The sequence below is a fragment of the Pinus tabuliformis genome, chromosome X (assembly GCF_031772625.1).
Source record: "Pinus tabuliformis cultivar Carrire ecotype Pingquan chromosome X, CPIR1, whole genome shotgun sequence".
Lineage (NCBI taxonomy): Eukaryota > Viridiplantae > Streptophyta > Pinopsida > Pinales > Pinaceae > Pinus > Pinus tabuliformis.
The window spans coordinates 376,612,080-376,637,088 of record NC_142308.1 but is presented as its reverse complement, the minus strand read 5'-3'; the positions used below and the strand labels follow the sequence as shown (position 1 = coordinate 376,637,088).

The following is a 25,009-nucleotide window of genomic DNA, read 5'->3' as shown; positions in this document are numbered from 1 at the left end:
ATCCGCACCTGCACAGTCTTCTGCTCTGCGAGTATCAACACCTGTGCAGTCTGCTACTCTGCGGGTATCCGCACCTACGTAGTCTTCTGACCTCCAGGTATCTGAACCTGCACCGTGCTGCACCTGCGGTCCTGCGGCTACATCCGCACCTGCGCACTCTTCTGCTCTGCGGGTATCCGCACCTGTACCGTGTCGCTCCTGCGGACCTGTGGGTATAGGTGATTTTTCAGACTTCAAGCATACCCCAGACTATCAGATCTATAGATCTGATCTTGCGCCAAGGAGATCTCGACCCATCAGTAGATTTGCCTTATAAAGCTCAGGTTTCTCCTTGATTTAGATCTAAACATCACTCACCATCCAGAATTTCAGATCTTGTTCTCCTTAAGATATTCAACCCATAAGTGTGCTCTAGCGAAATGATCTTCTACCCTTTTATAGGCTAGGCCTTGCTCAAACCATGGACCAAAACCATAGGATCACTTAACGACGGCTTAAATACCATGGACCAACCATCAAATTCCCACACATGCACTTTTCTCTCCATGAAAGTGTGTGAACTTTTAGGACCGCACCTTTTGTTCTGTGAACCTGCGAACATGTATGCACCTTCTGAACGGAGTATCTGCAGACCCAGCCTATGACCGCACCTATTACACGGCGCACGTGCGAACTTCTTATTTTCTTCATTCTTTGTGGGCTAATCATCAATATCTGCTACTGACCTGTTGTACTATGATCTATCACCTATATGAGTTGCCATCAAGGACAATACTTTAGCCATAATGCCAACATAAAGGAAACCCAGGGATGATTTTTTTTGGTGGGGTCATCAGAGATGAGCAGGGGTACATAAAGGACATCTTTCATAGTCATCTGGGAATTGCCACAAATAACATGGCAGAGCTCATGGCCTTAGAGCAGTGCTTGGAAATACTAATTGAGTCAAATACTCATAATGTCATCATTGAAGCAGACTCGGAATTGGTTATTAATGCGGCCAAGAAGATATGTAATGGAAAAGCACCTGGAAAAGTATCAAAACATTGGCAACTTTTACAAGTCTTTCAGCGTATTCATTCCCACCTTCAAACCCTAAGAACGACTAGCTTTGTTCATGTGCGAAGAAAATCCAATATGCTAGTTGATCATCTGGCGAATGAAGGAGTGTTCTGCAAAGAAATTTATAGTAGGCATGCATGGGACTCGACACCCTCGGGGAAATTGCGTGAGGATTGTCAAAGACAGGTGGACAAAGACATGGAAAACTTCCAAACTATTAGAACTGAACAAGAAGGAAGACTAGTGGAAGCAAGAGGAAGTGGAAGTGGAAGTCTTTTTTAACCGTTAATTTTCAAAAAAGAAGAAAAAGAAAAAAGGGGGGAAGATAAATGTTTTCCACAAGGAAGAGGATCTTGCTAAACAACAAGTCTCTTTGTTGGTTACTGGCCACGGATCTTGACAGCCTGCGCAATCTAATGGCCATCGGGTGAAAAAGCAATTGAAGGTTAACCAACAAGGCAGACCCAATGCTCTTTATTCTAACGGTTTATAATCCTCATCGGGTCTGAAATGGCAGTTATAGACCGTGCAGGTTTCAACTTCGATATCTCAGAGGACCGTCAGATCAATCATTGGGTTCTACAAGCAATCGAAGCTTAAGTTTCAAAACAGACCCGAACTTTTATAAACTAATGGCTCACATTCATTTCGGGTCCGTGAACCAGGTAAAAGGGGCGCAGTTTGCTGAGGCGAGAGTGTTTGTGATCGTCAGATCACACGAAATCTTAGATGGTTTCGGGTGTGTTTCGGGTTATGGATTTGGTTACCCTTCATAGGGTTAGCCCTTGTTGATCCTTACTTTGTAAATCCATGTAACATATGTAATCTTTCTTGTGATTAATAGAAGGCTCCACTCTTATTTGACCAAAAAAAAGAAAATAATTCATACTCCTCCATGGCCATTTTCTTAGAGTAAGTTTCCCTCTAGTCCTTGATGTTGGGGGCATATTTAAATAATATTTTCTTTATAGGAAAAATCATAGACTAAAAAATATCCTTCCAATAGATTTAACTATTTATCTAGAGCATTTGCATTTACCTAGCCTTGAAATACAGGAATATCAAAATTATCTTGTACCTTATAGGGGGAAGCACCTCTGAAGTGGCTGTTGGATGAAGATGTGTCACCTATTGGTATCTGCCAAAGGATTTTGGAAAAGGTGTTCATCATTTTGTTCCTTTCTATCTTGTGGGATTTTCGAGCAACAATTTGATAGGATCTCATGCTCCCTCGTCTTTCTTTTCTTCTTCCATGGGAGGTCGTCGGGGTCAGCGAGGATAGTCTTGTAAGGGCTCAAGAAGTTTAAGTTCCAACTCTTTCTACCTCGAACTCATTGGGGACATACACAAACAAATAGAGAAAAAGAAAACCACTCTGATACCACTGATCCATATTGATGAAAGAATGAAATGAAATATAGTTTTAAAACAATAACTCAGAGATACAATGAAAAATAAACTTGATTTATAAATAAATATGTTGCAATTGTTTACACACAGAAAGAAAGAAAACTAGCTCGAACATTGGTAGCTTATCTCTAAGAAGTGATGTGATAACTACACACCTTCTAAACTGTGTTACAGTGAGGCTTTGAGGCATTTCTAACATGAAGAAAAGATGAAAAACCCTAAACATCCAGAAACCTAACCCTAGTGTTAGAAAATTATATATATATATATATATATATATATTACAGAGGAATGGAACACATAAAATACATTGCAGAAATACAAACACAGAAAACACATAAAACAAGAGAGACACGGATATACGTGGTGTTAGCGCTTGAAATTTCACCTCAGGCTGAGAAAGGTAAACCTCAAGGCAACATCAAACCACTTCGCCTCGTAGCTAGCCCTACGGGGCAGGAGAGGGCTCTCTCTGTCTATGTCAGTAAAGAAAAGTTTTCTAAAAGAGGCTGAGATGACTTTAAAAGAAATTGATTTTAGGCTAGTAAATTGATAAAAAAGGGTTTTTAATAAAATGACGGGGTTTTTCTGGGCTGCATGGGCAAAGTAACAGTTTGAGCAGAGAAATGTAATCAAGAACACAGATTATCCCCTGAGGCAAGGTAGGCAAGAAATTTAACATTAAATTGAGATTAAATGGGATGGCAATACTGGTGAGGAGCTAAGGAGAGCAAACAATAACTTTGAATTCTCCTTAAACAGTAGAAAACATTAAATATTGAACAAACTTAAAGGCAGAGCATACAAATGATGAATTCTACCTTAACACTTCATTTGTTCAATTAGAAATGATCATGAAGTGAAATGAAAACATAACATGTTACATATGAAACAGAAGGAAAACTTATGCTAAATTGTCATACCACAGGAATCTCAGGGGTCAGAGCTGCATTTTTTATTAAAATCTCTGTCAAACAGCTGAACAATGGAACTCTCTGTTCTCCTCCACCAACACTCAGAATTCTCCCCCCCCTCTCTCAAATGATTATTTTAATACATTAAATAAACTATTTTAGAAAAAACAACAGATCAACCCCCAAAACAGGGGCGCTGTTTCACCTGCAGTTACATAAATAGAACATGTAACAATTTTCTCCTCGAAAATCTCTAACCAAAAAGCCTAACAATTGAAGCGCAGACCCCATCATATGACTAACTGAGGTCATAGATAAGAACGAATCCTATTCATCTGGTAACAGGTGTCTTTGTTTATTTTTGGCTGAAATGAAGGCCAGGGATCAAGGACGTGCGCCAAATTTTTCTAGTTGACAAATCCTTTTTGGATATTTTCCCAAACCCTTCACTCTCCTCGAGATTCTCTTCATCATCTGTGGATGTTCCTTTAAAAATCATAGCTTTCCCACGTTGCTCTAGTAACTTAAGAGCCCGGATTAAAACTATGCGATCAACGCCAGCAAGCTCTGCCTCTCTTGACTCAACACCAGATCGAATCCCTTCAAGAGTCATAACGTCATCTTCGAGGCCATTCTCATGAACAAACTTCAATATGTACTCAGCCCAATCCTGGATTTGACGCCAAATAATTAAACATTTTTTCTGTCCTTTATCTAGCCATTCAGCTCGACCTTCAAAAAACTAATACTGCACTTGTTTTTCCCGAGTATCCCTTACAGGCGGCAAGGTGAAGTAAGGGGGGTAATTGAAGAAATCTGGTAGCTTCAAATCCGCCATTTGTTTTACTGGTTAAGAAACTAGCTCGTGCCACTTTTATTGTGTCTATTAGTGAACTTATAAAACTCCTGAACCAGAAAGTATCAACCATGTTTGTTTCCTTCAAATTGTTGTATTATCAAAACATAAATAAATTTGAAGCAGATTGTCGAGTGGAGCTAGAAATGCGGGCTTGTTGCCGGTCCTTCACTAATTGGTTTCTTTATATTTGAATGAGTTCTCTATTTATGAACTGCAAAAGTCACCATTTTAACTCCCTCCGAGCAGCTTTCACAACACTTCGGAGAATCCTTAGTCCTTCGTTCAATCACCAATGCAATCAAACTGTGATTTCACCTGCAAACTTTCATAGGAATTCAAAATACCAAAAACTGAAACAATAGATTAACCAATGTTTACATCATTTGCATTTGGGGCGCTCACGTCCACTGATGATACCAGCGGATACTTTTGTCCCTGCATAACCAGAAGCATTCAACATTTTTTCAACTTTAATAGACACAGGCAGACCTTTGGATGAATCAGGGTTCAGGATCAATCTTTTGTGTTATTAAGATCTTTCCTGCATCTGAATTAACCTTTCCTAGCTCTGTGTCATACATAGCTGAACGAGGAAACTTTACAAACGATGGGGTAAAACCAGCAATATGGAATGCTATACCCATTTCATGAGCAGAATCAATCTCAAAAACTGATACAGCATCTCCCTCTGAAGCAAATATATTCATTGCGTGTGAGAGATTGCGCTTCACTCCAGAGATAACTGCTACCGAGGGGACGATACCTTATTTGACCAGTTTCAGCTAGGTGTACAGGCAATGCCAACTCCTGCCCAGGTAAAATAGGATCCATCACCTTGGGAGCAATTCCAAAGGGAATATCAAAGCGTACTTCTAAAGAAACACAGGTTGCATTGACGAGTGTGACCGTAGAATATAATCTGACTAGCTTGCTATAATGTTGTGTTGAGACCTCCAATATGACAGGCACCACAAACTTTGAATTTGAATAGGCCTTATTGATAGTCTCTTGTATGCCAATCCCTACAGGTGGATCTTGCTCCTGGTGCCTTTGTCTTGTCCCGAAAGTTTTAGAGAAATCAACCTCTAATGACCTCAAACCTACAAGATCCATTGACATTGGCATTGAGGCTCTCGAAGTTCCTTCAAGCTGAATGCAGATCATATGATGCCGCGAACCAGAGCTTTTCCTATCAACAAGCCTCTCAGAGGACTGATTAGGCCTCCGCCTCTGAAAAAGTTCTTCTGGGGTTTCTTCAACAAACAAAGGCATACCACACCCTGGTTCAACAGAACTCCTTACTGCTCTGTCCAAGATTTCATTGTTCTCCACAATTGTAGGACCGCGAATCAACCAAAAATATAGAAGCATTCCTGTGTCATTTTGAAGGAAATATGGTGCATATCGCCTTACATGTGCATTCCCAGGAGGACTATACTCTTCAACCTGATGATTTCCAGGACAGTCATTTGATCTAAATCCATCCAACATATCCTTGATCATCTCATTACCTCGAACAGCAGCCTGCATTAGTGCTTCCGTAAGGTTTAAATTGAGCTGGGATAATGAGTCAATATGAATATTTGTCATGGGTGATGTGCTCAACAGGCCATTGCATCCAAAATTTCTAATAAGATGACACTGCAAGCTCCAAGGCTCCAAGAAAGGTTCCCATGTAACCTTGTGAATGTTGTGATAGTTCATTTGCATCTTCAGGCAAGCTGTTACAATTTCTGTTGTATTGATTGCTTCGTTTCTTACAATCTTTTTTTCTGCCTCATGCTTTCTGCAGGGATAGGAGCTAAGGAAGCTGCTGCCTTTTGAAGAGCTGGAGAATTTGATACATATTCTAAAAACACATTTAATGATTTCTTCTTCAAAACAGGGTTTTGAAGAAGAATCACTCTCACATTTGACATACAAGACGGAGTCTAACATCGGCTCCACTTGGGATGGCAGCTGCCGCTTTTTGGAGGTGCCAAGAACCGCAGAACTTTGGGAGAGCAGACAGTGCCTCCACCCATTGGGCAATGGAGTCACCATCAACACAACTGAAACTGAACTCAAACTGATTCGATCTCAAGACTGAAATGACTGAAAAACGACTTAACAATCTTCAAGCAAACTAAAACAAGATGTTGCCCTTATGGCTGCTTATTTATTTACAAAAGCTACTCTAATCTGCTGTACAAACAATAGATCAGGTAATACTAAAATGCCATATTAACCATTCAAGTAAACCTGAGAATGATGCCGCTCGAGCATGCTTCCACGAGGTCACCGATGTAATTGCTGGCAGCCCTTCGTGCAAGTAATGACCCTGGTCACGGAAAAGATAGCATGATCTGTCAATCAAACTGAAAAACACGTCCATATATGCCGCAATAGGATCACAGAAGCCAGACTATGTTGGCTGCCCCAACTCTGCAACACATACTTCCAGCTGCACACTGTCAATGTAAACATCTGTAGGCAAGTCTGTTATTTCTTGTTTCGATGGAGGAAGGATTTCCAAAAACTTTTTAGGGTCTTGGAAATCATATGACTGGATTTTCTCATCTAATTCTTGAATCTCCTTTTCAATTCTTTCAACAATTAACTCACAAAATTTAGCTTTGAAGAACTTTGAAGATTTCAACCAATGAAGCAAGGTACTGAAAAAAGCTTCATCAAATTCAGAATCTGCTAACTCATTTCTTATTCCTTCTACAGCTTCACACAGGGCAGGGTTTGCCACATACTCTACCATTGCATGAATGGATCAGCAAGCGTTGGAATGTCTGGATCGAATTGGAGTCGCCAGGTGAATGGTTCAGCCTGCATAAGTGTCTGACTGTTGTCCACCATCAGCATCAGATCTGCACCTTGATTGCATGTACTGGGACAAGACAATCAACAAATTGAATGTTCTCCCCAGTATGGTCGCCAATATGTTAGCGCTTGAAATTTCACCTCAGGCTGAGAAAGGTAAACCTCAAGGCAACATCAAACCACTTCGCCTCGTAGCTAGCCCTACAGGGCAGGAGAGGGCTCTCTCCGGTCTATCTCAGTAAAGAAAAGTTTTCTAAAAGAGGCTGAGATGACTTTAAAAGAAACTGATTTTAGGCTAGTAAATTGATAAAAAAGGGTTTTTAATAAAATGACGGGGTTTTTCTGGGCTGCATGGGCAAAGTAACAGCTTGAGCAGAGAAATGTAATCAAGAACATAGATTATCCCCTGAGGCAAGGTAGGCAAGAAATTTAACATTAAATTGAGATTAAATGGGATGGCAAGACTGGTGAGGAGCTAAGGAGAGCAAACAATAACTTTGAATTCTCCTTAAACAGTAGAAAACATTAAATATTGAACAAACTTAAAGGCAGAGCATAAAAATGATGAATTCTACCTTAACACTTCATTTGTTCAATTAGAAATGATCATGAAGTGAAATGAAAACATAACAGGTTACATATGAAACAGAAGGAAAACTTATGCTAAATTGTCATACCACGGGAATCTCAGGGGTCAAAGCTGCATTTTTTATTAAAATCTCTGTCAAACAGCTGAACAATGGAACTCTCTGTTCTCCTCCACCAGCACTCAGAATTCTCCCCCCCCCCTCTCTCAAATGATTATTTTAATACATTAAATAAACTATTTTAGAAAAAACAACAGATCGACCCCCAAAACAGGGGCGCTGTTTCACCTGCAGTTACATAAATAGAACATGTAACAATTTTCTCCTCGAAAATCTCTAACCAAAAAGCCTAACAATTGGAGCGCAGACCCCATCGTATGACTAACTGAGGTCATAGATAAGAACGAATCCTATTCATCTGGTAACAGGTGTCTTTGTTTATTTTTGGCTGAAGTGAAGGCCAGGTGTCAAGGACGTGCGCCAAATTTTTCTAGTTGACAAATCCTTTTTGGATATTTTCCCAAACCCTTCACTCTCCTCGAGATTTCTCTTCATCATCTGTGGATGTTCCTTTAAAAATCACAGCTTTCCCACGTTGCTCTAGTAACTTAAGAGCCCGGATTAAAACTATGCGATCAATGCCAGCAAGCTCTGCCTCTCTTGACTCAACACCAGATCGAATCCCTTCAAGAGTCATAACGTCATCTTCGAGGCCATTCTCATGAACAAACTTCAATATGTACTCAGCCCAATCCTGGATTCGACGCCAAAGAATTAAACATTTTTTCTGTCCTTTATCTAGCCATTCAGCTCGACCTTCAAAAACTAATACTGCACTTGTTTTTCCCGAGTATCCCTTACAGGCTGCAAGGTGAAGTAAGGGGGGTAATTGAAGAAATCTGGTAGCTTCAAATCCGCCATTTGTTTTACTGGTTAAGAAACCAGCTCGTGCCGCTTTTATTGTGTCTATTAGTGAACTTATAAAACTCCTGAACCAGAAAGTATTGACCATGTTTGTTTCCTTCAAATTGTTATATTATCAAAACATAAATAAATTTGAAGCAGATTGTCGAGTGGAGCTAGAAATGCGGGCTTGTTACCGGTCCTTCACTAATTGGTTTCTTTATATTTGAATGAGTTCTCTATTTACGAACTGCAAAAGTCACCATTTTAACTCCCTCCAAGCAGCTTTCACAACATTTCGGAGAATCCTTAGTCCTTCGTTCAATCACCAATGCAATCAAACTATGATTTCACCTGCAAACTTTCATAGGAATTCAAAATACCAAAAACTGAAACAATAGATTAACCAATGTTTACATCATTTGCATTTGGGGCGCTCACGTCCACTGATGATATCAGCGGATACCTTTGTCCCTGCATAACCAGAAGCATTTTTTCAACTTTAATAGACACAGGCAGACCTTTGGATGAATCAGGGTTCAGGATCAACGTTTCTGTTATTAAGATCTTTCCTGCATCTGAATTAACCTTTCCTAGCTCTGTGTCATACATAGCTGAACGAGGAAACTTTACAAACGATGGGGTAAAACCAGCAATATGGAATGCTATACCCATTTCATGAGCAGAATCAATCTCAAAAACTGATACAGCATCTCCCTCTGAAGCAAATATATTCACTGCGTGTGAGAGATTGCGCTTCACTCCAGAGATAACTGCTACCGAGGGGACAATACCTTATTCGACCAGTTTCAGCTAGGTGTATAGGCAATGCCAACTCCTGCCCAGGTAAAATAGGATCCATCACCTTGGGAGCAATTCCAAAGGGAATATCAAAGCGTACTTCTAAAGAAACACAGGTTGCATTGACGAGTGTGACCGTAGAATATAATCTGACTAGCTTGCTATAATGTTGTGTTGAGACCTCCAATATGACAGGCACCACAAACTTTGAATTTGAATAGGCCTTATTGATAGTCTCTTGTATGCCAATCCCTGCAGGTGGATCTTGCTCCTGGTGCCTTTGTCTTGTCCCGAAAGTTTTAGAGAAATCAACCTCTAATGACCTCAAACCTACAAGATCCATTGACATTGGCATTGAGGCTCTCGAAGTTCCTTCAAGCTTAATGCAGATCATATGATGCCATGAACCAGAGCTTTTCCTATCAACAAGCCTCTCAGAGGACTGATTAGGCTTCCGCCTCTGAAAAATTTCTTCTGGGGTTTCTTCAACAAACAAAGGCATAGCACACCCTGGTTCAACAGAACTCCTTACTGCTCTGTCCAAGATTTCATTGTTCTCCACAATTGTAGGACCGTGAATCAACCAAAAATATAGAAGCATTCCTGTGTCATTTTGAAGGAAATATGGTGCATATCGCCTTAACTGTGCATTCCCAGGAGGACTATACTCTTCAACCTGATGATTTCCAGGACAGTCATTTGATTTAAATCCATCCAACATATCCTTGATCATCTCATTACCGCGAACAATAGCCTGCATTAGTGCTTCCGTAAGGTTTAAATTGAGCTGGGATAATGAGTCAATATGAGTATTTGTCATGGGTGATGATGTGCTCAACAGGCCATTGCATCCAAAATTTCTAATAAGATGGACACTGCAAGCTCCAAGGCTCCAAGAAAGGTTCCCATGTAACCTTGTGAATGTTGTGATAGTTCATTTGCATCTTCAGGCAAGCTGTTACAATTTCTGTTGTATTGATTGCTTCGTTTCTTACAATCTTTTTCTGCCTCATGCTTTCTGCAGGGATAGGAGCTGAGGAAGCTGCTGCCTTTTGAAGAGCTGGAGAATTTGATACATATTCTAAAAACACATTTAATGATTTCTTCTTCAAAACAGGGTTTTGAAGAAGAATCACTCTCACATTTGACGTACAAGACAGAGTCTAACACGTGATTCACCCAATTTGGGCTACGTCCATGAAGAAATAGCCAATCCTTCCTTTTATATTATCTAACAAACTGAAGAGATACAACCTACAGTAGATCCACTGTAATTCCCTCTTTGCTATCACATAATCTCCTCTCTCTTTCTCACTCAGAATAAAGATATACATAGACGCAATACAATTCCCTCATATATAGTGAGGGGTTGCCTTCTAGGGAAAAAAAACCTAAATTAAACATAACTTCTACCATCAGATCTCTACCTAATGAATGGCCCAGATTGACTATGAAATTACAACATTTTACAAGGCAATTTTACATCTATTTTTAGCTTCAGGGGCGCTTCCTCCAATCCCCCACCAGGGGGGTGCCCCCGAAGGTCGCATCCCCCCCTAGACCCCCCCTACAGCATATATTTCACGGGTGGATTTTCCACCCCATTACGAACTGGGGTCCAATGCGGTGATACCTTTGAATACATAAGATAATCAGACTCCACACCCAACAATCTCCCACTTGGAGACTGATTATAGCAACTCCACCACTACTTCATTTGCTGGACAATGACTCCACTTTGGACCTGGTTGTTTCTCATCTTCTTCGTCATACTTGAAGACAAATTGAAACTGAGAAGACTCTCAGTTTCTCCCTTGTTACAACTTTTTTTAACATATCTGCAGGATTCTGGCTAGTGTGTATCTTTTCCATCTTCAACTATCCATCTTCCAATGCTGACCGTATGAAATGGTACTTGAGTTGTATATGTTTAGTCTTGGAATGAAATGTAGAGTTCTTTGCAAGATGTATGGCACTCTCGTTGTCATTGTATAACCTGCCCAACTCCTTCTTCTTACCCAATTCATCTAGAAACCTTTGTAATCAAATCATTTCTTTACTAGCCTCTGTAGCAGCAACATACTCTACTTCTGTTGTTGAGAGTGCAACAACACTTTGAAGTTTTGAGACCCAACTGGCAGTTGTTCCACATACAGTAAACACTTACCATGTGGTTCTCCTCCTATTATCTCTATCACCCACCATTTCTGCATCAATATATCCTTGTAGAGTAATTTTTGAACCACCAAAGCATAATGCTTGATCTGTGGTACCTCTCAAATACCCGAGAATCCACTTTATTGCCATCCAATATTCTTTTCCTGGATTTTTCATGTACCTACTTACAACTTTCACTGCATGTGCAATATCAGGCCTTGTGCAAACCATTGCATACATTAAGCTTCCAACTGCTGATGCATATGGAACTTTAGACATATCAGCCATTTCTTCCTAAGTCTTGGGACACATTTCCTTACTTAGTTTGAAATGGCTAGCCAAAGGTATACTAACTGGTTTTGCATTCTACAAATTAAACTTTTTCAACACCTTTTGTATGTACTCACTCTGAGACAATGTTAATTTGCGATTCTTCCTGTCTCTAGTTATTCTCATACCAAGGATTTGTTTTCTAGCACCCAAATCCTTCATTGCAAATGAGTTTACCAATTTTATTTTGAGCACATTTATTTCCTGCATGTTAGAACCTGCAACAAGCATGTCATCTACGTACAATAATAATATAATATAGCTTCCATCATTTTTACTTTTGAGATAAACACAATGATTAAAGTGTCATCTAGTATAACCTTGTTCAGACATAAACTTGTTAAATTTTAGATACCACTGCCTTGGACCCTGTTTTATTCCATACAAGCTCTTCTTCAACCTACACACTAGTTTTTCCTTCCCTTTTACATCATATCCTTGTGGCTGTTGCATATATATCTCTAACTCCGAATCCCCATGGAGAAAGGTTGTCTTTACATCTAACTGCTCAAGATGCAAATCTTCAACTGCTACTAGACTTAAAATAGTTCTGATTGAAGTCATTTCAACAACAGGAGAAAATATCTCATCAAAGTCTATACCCTTTTTCTATCCAAACCCTTTCACCACAAGTCTAGCTTTATACCTTTTTCTACCTCCATCTTCTTCCTTCAACTTGTAAACCCATTTATTTTACAATGTTGTTTTACCTACAGGAAACTTGAATAAGTCCCAAGTCTAGTTATGTGCTAAAGAGTCCATCTCTTCTTTCATGGCTTGCTCCCACTTCTTCCTGGTTTCTACCTGCACTGCTTCTTCATAACATTCTGGTTCACCAAAATCAGTCAACAGTACATAATATAATGAAGGAGAGTATCATTCAAGGGTCTACTTATTTGGGTAGATCTTCTAACACCACTTTCAGGTGTTTGAGGTGCTTGTTGCTGTTGTGGTTGTGGTTGTTGTTCTAGCCGTTGATCATTATGATTTTCAGGCACCATCACTTTTTATGTGATCTCATCACGCACTGTGTATTCTTTGTTTTCTTTTTCTTGTTTCTTTTCCTGCAGTTGGTCCTTATACAAAACCTTTTCATTGAATATGACATCTTTGCTCCTAATGATTTTGTATTTTTCATAATCATAAAAGTGATAACAAAAATCATTAACACCATATCCAATAAAAGTACATTTCTTTGATTTTGCCTCAAGATTTGTTCTATTTTCTTTATTAATGTGGACAAAGGCTTCACAACCATTTTTTTTTAAAATGAGTAGTTTAACTTTTTACCTGTCCATGCCTCCTCTGGAATAGCACCATCCAAGGAACTTGAAGGCCCTCTATTTATTAGCTAAATAGCAGTATCTACAGCATCTTCCCAAAATTGTAAAGGCAATCCTGCATGCAATCTCATGCACCTTGCACACTCCATGATTGTCCTGTTCATCCTTTCTGACACACCATTTTCTTGTGGTGTTCCTGGAACTGTCTTCTCTCTGCGAATTCCATTCTCTGAATAGTACATATCAAACTCTTTGCTGCAATATTCACCTCCATTATCTGATCTGAGACACTTCAACCTTTTTCCTGTCTCATTTTCAACCAAAGCTTTCCATTTCTTGAAAGTATCAAATACATCAAATTTATTTTGAATACAATAAATCCAGGTTTTTCCAGCTGCATCATCAATAAAAGTAACATAATAATGAGAGCCACCAAGAGATGATACCTGAGCAGGTCCCCATACATTTGTATGCACAAGCTCTAATTTTTCACTCTTCTTTTTTTCCCAACTCTGAGGAATCTGACTCTCTTTTGTTTTCCATAAACACAGTTCTCAGGAAATTTTAAATCAACATGCTTCAAACCTTCCAACAAATTTCTTGAGTGAAGAATCTGCATCCCCTTCTCACTCATGTGCCCGAGCTTATGATGCCACAATGTCATATCTTCTCCTATAGAGGTTAAACCATTAACAGAATTAGAAACACCATTTCATAAATACAATGTACCAACATTTTCTCCTTTTGCTATTACCAAGGCTCCTTTAGTGACCTTCCAAGTTTTGCTGTAAAAGTAGTTACACAACCTTGACCTCCCAATGACCCTATTGAAATTATATTTTTCTTCAGATCTGGAACATGCCTTACCTACTTCAATAGCCATTAATTCCCATTTTTCTGTTTTATGAAAAATGTACCCAGTGCAATGATTTTACAGGGTTTATCGTCACCCAATTGAACCTGTCCAAAATCTCCTTGAACATAATCATGAAAATGTTTCCTATCAGGTGTGGCATGGAATGAGGCCCCTAAATCTAGCACCCAGGCATCAATAATATTTTCTAATGAAAGAATCAAAGCATCTTGCAACACATCACATGTCACATTCACTTCATAATTGTTTCCTTGTTGTGCGTCTCCTTCTTTTCCTTTCCGAGACTTGCAATCTTTCTTCAAGTGTCCTTTCTTCCCTCATTTCTAGCACATTATCCCCGATCTAAACTTGGATTTGTCTTTCCTTGACTTACTACGATATCCTGGGCTCTTTCCTCTTTCCATTTTTCTTCCCCTAGTTTCTGCAGTCAAAGCATTACCTGATGTATCGCTAGAACTTTTTTGTTGTATTTCCCCGCTAAGGATTGCACCCACAACATCATCAAACTTTAAAGTACTAGATCCAGAGACAGAGTTACTAATGGCCATAACTAAGCCATCCCAACTTTCTGGCAATGAGCATAGAAATAACAAAGCCCTAACTTCATCATCAAAAGTTACCACTATAGAACTTAACTCACTGGTAACTATATTAAATGCATTTAAATGATCAGCAACAAATCCACCTTCTCACATCTTCATATTAAATAAATGCTTCAGAATAAATACCTTATTTGAGGCCGAGGGTTTTTCATATAATGTGGCCAATGTCCACATTAAACCCTCTGGTGTCGTTTCCTTTGAAATATTAAACGCTACTGATGCTGCTAAGCACAGCCGCATTGTTCCAAGTGCCTTTCCGTCGACAATATCCCATTTTGTGTCTGTCATACTTGTCAACTTCTTTGCCTTTCCGCTCAATGGTTGGTATAGATCTCTTTGATACAGATAATATTCCATCTGCATCTTCCATAGCTGGTAGTTTTGGCCGTTAAACTTTTTGACCCTAAACCTACCATCTTCCACCATTGCTCCCACTCAAACCAGGAACCCTTCTCCCCTGTGAGTTTATTAGCCAAATAGACCTTCATCTTTGATACTAGTTGTTATAAAATTATATATATTACAGAGCAATGGAACACATAAAATATATTGCAGAAATACAAACACAGAAAACACATAAAACAAGAGAGACACAGATATACGTGGTTCACCCAATTTGGGCTACATCCATGGAGAAACAGCCAGTCCTTCCTTTTATTATCCAGCAAACTGAAGAGATACAACCTACAACAGATATGTTTTAATTCCCTCTTCGCTCTCACATAATATCCTCTCTCTTTCTCGCTCAGAATACATATATACATAGACGCAATACAATTCCCTCATATATAGCGAGGGGTTTCCTTCTAGGGCAGAAAACCTTAAATTAAACATAACTTCTACCATCATATCTCTGCCTAATGAACGGGCCAGACTGACTACGAAATTACAACATTTTACAAGGTAATTTTACATCTATTTTTAGCTTCAGGGGCGTTGCCCCCGATCCCCCCCTGCAGCGTATATTTTACAGGCGGCGTTGCTGCCCCATTACAAACTAGGGTCCAATGCGGTGATACCTTTGAATACAGAAGATAATCAAGCTCCACACCCAACACCTAGGAGATGAAACACCCAAGGTATATGGGCCCTGATGGGGTAAGCTAGAATGTCAACTTACTGGGGTTGTAATTTTGGCATATAATCTCCATTTCGCATGCCATATGGCCCGTTAGAAAGGTCTATTCGCAGATAACAACTTTGGATTGCAAACATAATATTTGACTTTTCATTTTTTCATTTCCCCAAAAATGTCATTTGGGGCATCAAATGGCTTTGGAAGTTCAAGACCTGAAAATTGCGAAAAATATAAAAATGGCGAAATAGGAAATTGTGTTGAAAAATTGGAAACTGTGTTTGGAGGCAAGTGGAATAGGTGGGTGGCCACTAATTTCCACCTAGATCAGTATGACATCATTGTTTTGAGTGAACAATGAATCCTATGAGCTAAACAATGCAACAGTCTCTATCTTCACTTAGAGAAAAAATGAATGTATCTTCCACAAATCCTTGAGTGAAGAGTATTGTGCCTCCATTTTGTGTTGATTACCTAACATAATTGATGAGATAGGAACATATAGATTTAACCCCATTGAATGTTTTCTAGATCTAGAATAATAGATCTAAGATGGTTAGGGTATCTTCATCTAGCTACTAATTTTCATGTTTCTCAAGGTGATCAGGTGCATGGGGGCTTCGTTGGGGGATAAATACCATACCATGTAGGTTCATATTACAGGATATATATTGAAGAAAAAATCACATAATATATTGAGCATATAATAGGGGGTAAAGGGTTTTTTCATTGGCAAGTATAAAAAGTGGAGCTTAAAGTTAATGAAAAAATATAAAGTGGTATAAAAAATGTTAATGAAAAAATGGATACCTACAATATCTAGTGAAACTAAGGGTTTTTTAAATTGCGAAGGTGTATTGGGTTCATATTGGTAAGGGGTTAAATAATGTGATTTTAGAGGCATTTTCCAATATGTAGTCAAATTAGGGGTATTGTTTAGTATGCCATGAACACATGTGATATGTCAGAGGTTCATTAAGTGAAGCCACATCGATGAGGTGCAGGATCAATTTCATCATAAAGCCCCATCAAATCTTCAATCAAAATAATCACATCTCATTATTATGATTTTTTTTCATTTGTTAGGTAATGTGAGTCATGATATCACTAGCATAGCTAACCTGTCGCTTGAGTAGTCGTGACCTAGGGGCATGTAAGTCGTCAAAATCACTAAGGGATTACACCTAGCTTGGGCCACACAAGCCTTTAGCATAACTAGGCTTTTATCCATAAAGCTTCGAACCGATGACCTTTTCACCACGAACTACCTTAATAGAACACCCTATCATCATTTATTCTATGCCACATGAGCAATTATGAAATTATTTTAAAATTAGTGTGTATTTCAATTCATTAATTTTTTTTTAGCCTTTTCTATATATTTAAAAAAAATTACAAATACATGAATAAACCTCTGAATACTTTTAAAAACTTAAATATTGTTTTAGAAATGAGAAATAAAAGTAAAAGAAAAGAACACGCCATTCAATAATTTCTATGGTCATGAAAATGAAGAGTTTCTTTCATAGAAAAGGATACAACGACTTCATAACAGCTGGTTATATAATAGCAGACGCAACGCAAACAGTTATATAACAACGAGGGCTTCATTAGAATTTTCTGTTTTCAAGGTTTGGTTTTGATACTCGACCTACAGTGTTTCAGCGGCGCTGGTGTCATTGTTGTTGTTCTGCACTAGTATGGCGGCTGTGATGCAGGTCTATATGTGTCTTGTCTCCTATATGTCTCTGCATCAACAAACATTAGAGAACAACATCAAGCTTCACAAGCATGGTTGTTGACCGTCGAATGTTGGAAACAAGGAGACGAATGGACTCCGCAATGCGAAGGCGGTGATGGCGAGTGTGCCGTAGGTTCGTTATTAAATTGATCATTTGTTTTTTTTTTTTAACAACGGAAAATCTATCATACTTTGATTGTCAAACTAAGAGCGAAGACAATCATCTTTAACTACTAACCATTAATGCAAGCAAATTCATCGATTTGTTTATTTTAAAATATGATTCTATAATTTCAATTTAATTATTAATTAATAGTAATAAAAATTTAACTTTCACTAATAAAAATGATAAAATGGAAAGAAATATACAGGGATAAAAAATTTGTTTCATATTTTTTTATATATAATTTCTAATAATAATTTAAAATAAATTATATTTTATTTAATTGTTTTTATTTTTTTATTTTTAACAATGTGAAATGTATGATGAGGTAATTATTTTGATGCTTCTTATGGATTGTATTATATTTGACCATTATTTTCATATTATGTACCATATATAATTGGATGGATGAGCATTATGCTGTTAAAACTCTCTTTTGATAGTATTTCATGGTCACATATTTACTGGCTCTTGATATTATTTCATGGCCACATATTTAAAGGAGAAGAATAGATAGTATTTCCAAAGAAGGCATAATTTTTGAATTAGAGTTATGCCAGATTTCCTAGCAGTGCAATATCACCTTACATGAATTTTATCACAGGCCTAGGGATAGAGACCAGCTGATCATCCTTGACAATAATGTATTATTTTTTTTCTCTTTTTCAATATGCTATATGGTAGTGACACTACTTGTTTTTACAACGGTCTCTTGAAGTGAAGCTTTCTTCACTATTTTACAAGAAAAAAGTAAATTTTGACATATGTATTTGCATGTAACGAAACATTTTTTTCTTTATTGACTACATAGAATACAATTGAATTCATGGGATTCAAATAAATACACACAAGAATCTGTATATGTAGAAAATAATTTTGTATCATTTTGCTAATGAAATAAAATAACTATTTTTTTGGAAAAAAAGAAAAAGAAGGAGAATCCCTTTCCATTTTTTTTATTTGGATAATTAAATTTATATTTATGCATAAGTTCTTTTCATAAGAAATTTAGATAGTTTAAAATGTCACATGGGTGGGACTACTCCAAATCTATTCTAAACACCAAAACTCCAGAGTCTGAATTTGGTTTAACCAAAATTATATTTCTGCAAAAGTGTTTCTGATAAACAGTTTAATAGTCTAAATGTCACATTAAATCTATAATTTTTTTTAAAACAATTTTTTATAATAGTAAAAAGGTTTAAGGAAAATATTTTAAATTTTGTACTTCAACCATTCAACATTTATAGAAACATGCAGTTTCAATTTAAATTGAGAGGCCAATTTAATTTGCTAATTTAGTTCAGCATAGTAGCTCTTAAAAAAATAAGTTATGAAGGCAAGCCTTGATCTCCATACAGATCATAAGGCCATAAATTTAATACTAAAGTCCTGGTTAATGAAGAATTCACTTTAATGGTAAAATATGTAACATTTTTGAATGTTTTGAGAAGTGAATTTATACCCAACTACCATAACTGACATAAGTGATCCTTGTCGTTCAAATTTGGATTTTTATTTAAGTTTTCAGTTAAGTAACCCTTTAGATCCCGCGAGGTGTAGTTGTTCCCTAAAACCAATATTATATTCACAACATATTGTACATCTCAGTGAACTCCTTTCTTTATTAGCTTTATTAACTAACAGGTTTGTTATCTATTTATTGCATTTATCAACCATTCACAAGTTCTTTGACCCTCCAATGCCACTACTGACACCTTCCTCCATTTGCCAAGAAGTGAAGACATGATTCTAGTAGATCTAAAAGAAGAATGTACAATGTGGATGGATCCAAAGTCTAGAGTTCCCAAAAATATTGAATCAAAAGCAACCAAAAAGGCAGTGTATTAGGGTCCACTAGAGATTAGCTCCTGTAACATTCAAGACAAAGTGAAGAAAAAATAAGATAGAAATATGTATGGAGTACCTAGAGAACAATCTGGACAGTGTACTACACTTCCGTCTCAAAGAGGTTGACTATAATTGGGGCTTGGGTTATCTAGTTTGACTGTTCGGATGGGATTCAATCTAACTATAAGACTCATTTTGAAACATTAGCTAAGATTTGGTTCCCTTTTGAACAAAGATAACTTTTATGTTCCTAGTACCTACGGCAATCTTAGTGTGTGTACCAATTTAGTTGACATTGGAAGCTTAGCCCGCCCCAGATATTGGAATTATTTATGCCAGGGTTTAAAAATTTTCCACCTAATCATGAATTTATTTAATCTCTTACTTAGGGGAATATTTGAAGCCAAAGGCTGCAACCATACCTATTACTAGATAATTTTTATATTTTAGTATTGTCTATTTAATATAAATTTATGCTCAATAAGCCAAAATAAGCAATATGTGAATCAAAAAACAAAATACTATTCACCAGCCTTCCTCCTCTGCAACCTTGCCACTACTCATAGGCTTGATGCCTCTATGAATGTCCCCATTTGAAAAATATGGCAAGGAGAATGGGGAAACATACTAATAGAGGTTTGCCTTAAGAAAACATGGAATAGGAATCAAGATCAAAGGAGAAGGTGTTTTGACTAGAAAGGAGGATGTGCCAAAACAGAGGGGATGAATGGTGAATGGAAAGAATAACACATTTTTAAGATTTAGGTGATAACTATAAGCCCTATAAATACTTTAACATTAGATTGCATTATGTAGCCTTACAAGGTACATAAAACCACTTTACAAAACGGAAACTATAAGCTTGAAATCACTAATCATGTCAAACACCAAAAATATAATAAATTATTTACAAATAGGCAAGTGAACAATATTACAATAAATCTCATCAACTTACCAGCCTAAGGTATGCAATTTTAAATGCCAAAACTAAGAATGTTAAATGTAGAGATAATAGTAATCTTATGACAGAAGGCTAAATTTTTCAATGCTTTAAGCAAATTGAAAGTTGGATGACGATATAACAGTATGTAGGGAGCATTCTTTGTTATTATGTTTAGTACTACAATGAATTGAATTTTGTGAAAAAAGACATTTGGTCTAACAAAAAATTGGTCTTCCATTGGATAATTGGATGCATGTTTCAAGGTCCATCCTCATCAACTACACTTGCAGTAGTCAATAGCGAGGCCAATTATTATTTATATTTTTCACCTGTAAGAAGTAGACTTTCCACACGCGTTCTCTTTAAGAAAAGAAACTTGACACTGCAGTAGTCAATAGCGAGGCCAATTATTATTTATATTTTTCACCTGTAAGAAGTAGACTTTCCACACGCGTTCTCTTTAAGAAAAGAAACTTTGTCAATGATAGTTGGAGTCTACATGTCCTATTAAACTAGGTGTACGTGGTGTATTGCTTTTAAGTACACCTACGGTCTACCAATATGTCTTTGAATTCAATTTTGTTGCTGGCATAATAGTTACAAGAATATTTTGGTGTTTATATCAAGATTTTTGTATTGTCAGTCACACTGAAATGGCCTTAAAGAAAGTTTCTATTTGATGGAAAATTAATCATGCATTTTTCATGAAAGTTCTAGACAATTCATTAGATATGTAAAGAGCTCTAGTCAAGCTATTGATACTTTTTAATGAACTTGTTCAAAAAGGTCATGCTAAATTTTATTTGCACTTCTCTGCTTGCACTTATGCTCGTTCATTTATCTTCATTCCCTTAGCTTCATTTATCTTTAACGTGTTTTGGGGCCCCACCACTCACACTGTTGGCACCCAACATGGTTTTGTTCTGGTGCCCCACCCATCGGACTGTTGGCAGCCGTTCCCATACTGGTAGGTTCAAATGGCAGGCTCATGCGAAATATGCATTCAAACATCCCACATTCAACAAAAAACGATTTTCCCTCACTCGCGCTCATCCTCCTAAAAAGGAACCCTCGCTGGAACCGAACGGGACCTCCCTGCAACCAAAAAAAACATAGACACACAGGTCACTCGCCTCATGCGATATTACTTGTATTTTATTGGACATTTCAGGATTTCCCTACTATACATGGAAAGGCTATAAACTGTTTCCTGATCATTTTCATTTTATCAGAGACCTGTCGTATCCTTTGTTGCTTAGTTGTTTGGCTCCTCTTTGTATGGGCTCACACGATCTTTTTCATTTTCTTGGAAAGCTTGTCTTATGCATTGTTGTTAAGTTCTCTGGTTTCTCTCTATCTGGGGTCATGCCTTGTCCATTTCTGTTGGGTAGTTTTCGGAGTTGATCTCGATAGGAAAAAAGTAATTGTTCTCTACTCTGAGCATTTACAATAATGGCTATTCCTAAGCCAAGGCAATGTAAACAGTCCCCCCAATAATAATAAGTCTATAATGGATTCGTTGAACTTATCGAAAAAACCCTCTTATATTTTTTAAGCATTTGCTTTGTAAAAGTTTGGAGACTTACATTCTTTGTATTCCTTTAATGACAATAGTTGATGGTGTTGGAGTATTATGTAGCATATTGTTATCTTATATGTTTACTTTATGTCATTTGCACCAATAAAATCAGGGACTATTCTCTAATGATGAAACATCTACTTATTTTGAATCCTTTACTTATGCATAAAAAGGTAAAAACCCTAATTGCATTCATCAATAACAAATTTGGTAAAGGATATCAAAACATATAACATGAGTAGACATTTAAGGTGAAAGATATTACAAATATTACATTAAAAGGTTCTTCATTAGTGAAAATTATGTACACATTAAAATGGAAAAAGAGTACATTAACAGGTTCTTTAGTGAAAGAACCATGCTATGAGAGTCCCAAGAAAAATGATAACAATAATGTATACACATAGTGGGGACCTATATTGATGTTGATCAATGTTTGCAAATGGAATAAATGGTGATTCTATATCATATCTAGCACCTACATCTACACTTGAGATTGCTCCAACCATTAGATCAGTGGACATTTTATGGATCTCCACAAGGTGCTTTATCATAAAAGAATGAAATCGAGCACTCTAGGTTTTTTATTCTTTTTAGAGGGGCTTCAAATTGTTTGCGCTAACATTGTAGATGCCTTCCATATGATTAAATATTAACTCTGAGTTTATCAATATTGTTATGTAACTGAGCCCGTTGTTTTTTGCCTCTTTTAACCTTGCAACAAGTGTAATGTAGCATGCTTCGTTATTGGTTGCCTTTCCTTGCACTTCCCATATCCTATAAACCACATGATTTTTTTCTCCATTATGAAGGACAAATTTTAAAGATGCTCGACCCGGATTTGGGCAGCATGACACTTCAATGCACATTGTCCACTTTTCCACCATTCTATAAGCTTAGAAGAACTGCATAATGAAAACAACACAATAGATTCATATTAGAATATGAAATATGATAAAATATCTTGATTGAAATTGATTATTTTTTTGTCTACCTCAAGTTTGAATGCACATTCTTTTCAGTAGTAGTGAAATTCAAGGTGCACAATGGTGTAACTAAATTGAAAAGGTAAACCAAAGAAATAACTTTCTCACTTGAAACACTATCCATGCAGAGAACATAGTACCATAAGAAAATTGTGATGATTTAAGGTCTTTGTTCTTCATTTCCTTGGTTCATTTGAGTTTTTTAGCTATTAAACCACCGTGCATCCAAAATATTAGATTCGTTTTTGGCCTTTCATTTTCAGTGGCCCTACTCTATGAATCAGTGAAGGTGTCACATGGGAATTTCTTTCCCTCAATAAAAAAAGTCATTTGTACCAAGATATTTGCTATGTATGACTAATGAAGGTAAGGGAATGAAGATAAATGAATGAGCATAAGTGAAAGTAGAGAAGTGCAAATAAAATTTAGCATGACCCTTTTGAACAAGTTCATTAAAAAATATCAATAGCTTGACCAGAGCTCTTTACATATCTAATGCATTGTCCAGAACTTCCATGAAAAATGCATGATTAATTTTCCATCAAATAGAAACTTTCTTGAAGGTCATTTCGGTGTGACTGAAAACAAAAAAGATCTTGATATGAACACCAAAATCTTCTTGTAACTATTATGCCAACAACAAAATGGAATTCAAAGACATATTGGTAGACCGTAGGTGTACTTGAAATCAATACTCCACGTAGACCTAGTTTAACAAGACATGTAGACTCCAACTATCATTGACAAAGTTTTTTTTTCTTAAAAAGAATGCATGTGGAAAGTCTACCACTTATAGGTGAAAAAACTAAATAATAATTGGCTTGGCTATTGACTACTGCAAGTGCAGTTGACGAGGATGGACCTTGAAACATGCATCCAATGATCTGATGGCAGACCAATTTTCTATTAGACCACATGTCTTTTTTTCACAAAATTTGATTCAGTTTAGTACTAAGCATAATAACAAAGAATGCTCCCTACATACTGTTATATGGTCATCTAGCTTTGAATTTGCCTAAAGAATTACAAAATTCAGCCTTCTCTCATAAGATTACTATTATCTTTGCATTTAAAATTCTAAGTTTTGGCATTTAAAATCGTATACCCTCAAGTTGGTAAGCTAATCAGATTTATTGTAATATTGTTCACTTGCCTATTTGTAAATAATTTATTATATTTCTGGTCTTTGACTTGATTAGTGATTTCAAGCTTATAGTTTCAGTTTTGTAATGTGGTTTTATGTACCTTGTAAGCCTACGTAAAGAAATCTAATGTTAAGGTGTTTATAGGGCTTATAGTTATCACCTCAATATTAAAAAAGAGTTATTCTTTCCATTCACCATTCACCCCCTCTGTTTTGGCACATCCTCTTTTCTAGTCAAAACACCTTCTCCTTTGATCTTGATTCTTATTCCATGTTTTCTTGAGGAAGTCCTGTATAGTATCTTTCCCCATTCTCCTTTCCATATTTTTCAAATGGGGACATTCATAGAGGCATGAAGCCTATGAGTAGTGGCAAGGCTATGGAGGATGAAGGCTGGTGAATAGTATTTTTTTTTTTATTCACATATTGCTTATTTTGGCTTATTGAGCATAACTTTATATTGAATAGACAGTACTGAAATATAAAAATTATCTAGTAATAGGTATGGTTCCAACCTTTGGCTTCAAATATTCCCCTAAGCAAGAGATTAAATGAATTCATGATTAGGTGGAAAAATTTTAAACCCTGGCATAAATAATTCCAATATCTGGGGCAGGCTAAGCTTCCAAAGTCAACTAAATTGGTACACACACTAGGATTGTCGTAGGGTACTAAGAACATAAAAATTATATTTATTCAAATAGGAACCAAATCTTGGCTAGGGTTTCAAAACGAGTCTTGTAGTTAGATTAAATCCCATCCCAACAGTCAAACTAGATCACCCAAGCCCCAATGATAGTTGACCTCTTCCAGATGGCAGTGTAGTACACTGTCCAGATTGTTCTCTAGGTACTCCAGACATATTTCTATCTTAAGTTTTCTTCACTTGGGCTTGGATGTTACAGGAGCTAATCTCTAGTGGACCCTGACACAC

At 37.0% G+C, this 25,009-nt stretch overlaps 2 pseudogenes; both read right to left on the bottom strand.

Annotated features, from left to right (window-relative positions):
- Positions 1 to 3,741: 3,741 nt before the first annotated feature.
- LOC149140080 (vacuolar protein sorting-associated protein 25 pseudogene) lies at positions 3,742 to 4,227 on the bottom strand (annotated as a pseudogene).
- A 3,945-nt stretch (positions 4,228 to 8,172) lies between these two features.
- LOC149140079 (vacuolar protein sorting-associated protein 25 pseudogene) lies at positions 8,173 to 8,567 on the bottom strand (annotated as a pseudogene).
- Positions 8,568 to 25,009: the final 16,442 nt, after the last annotated feature.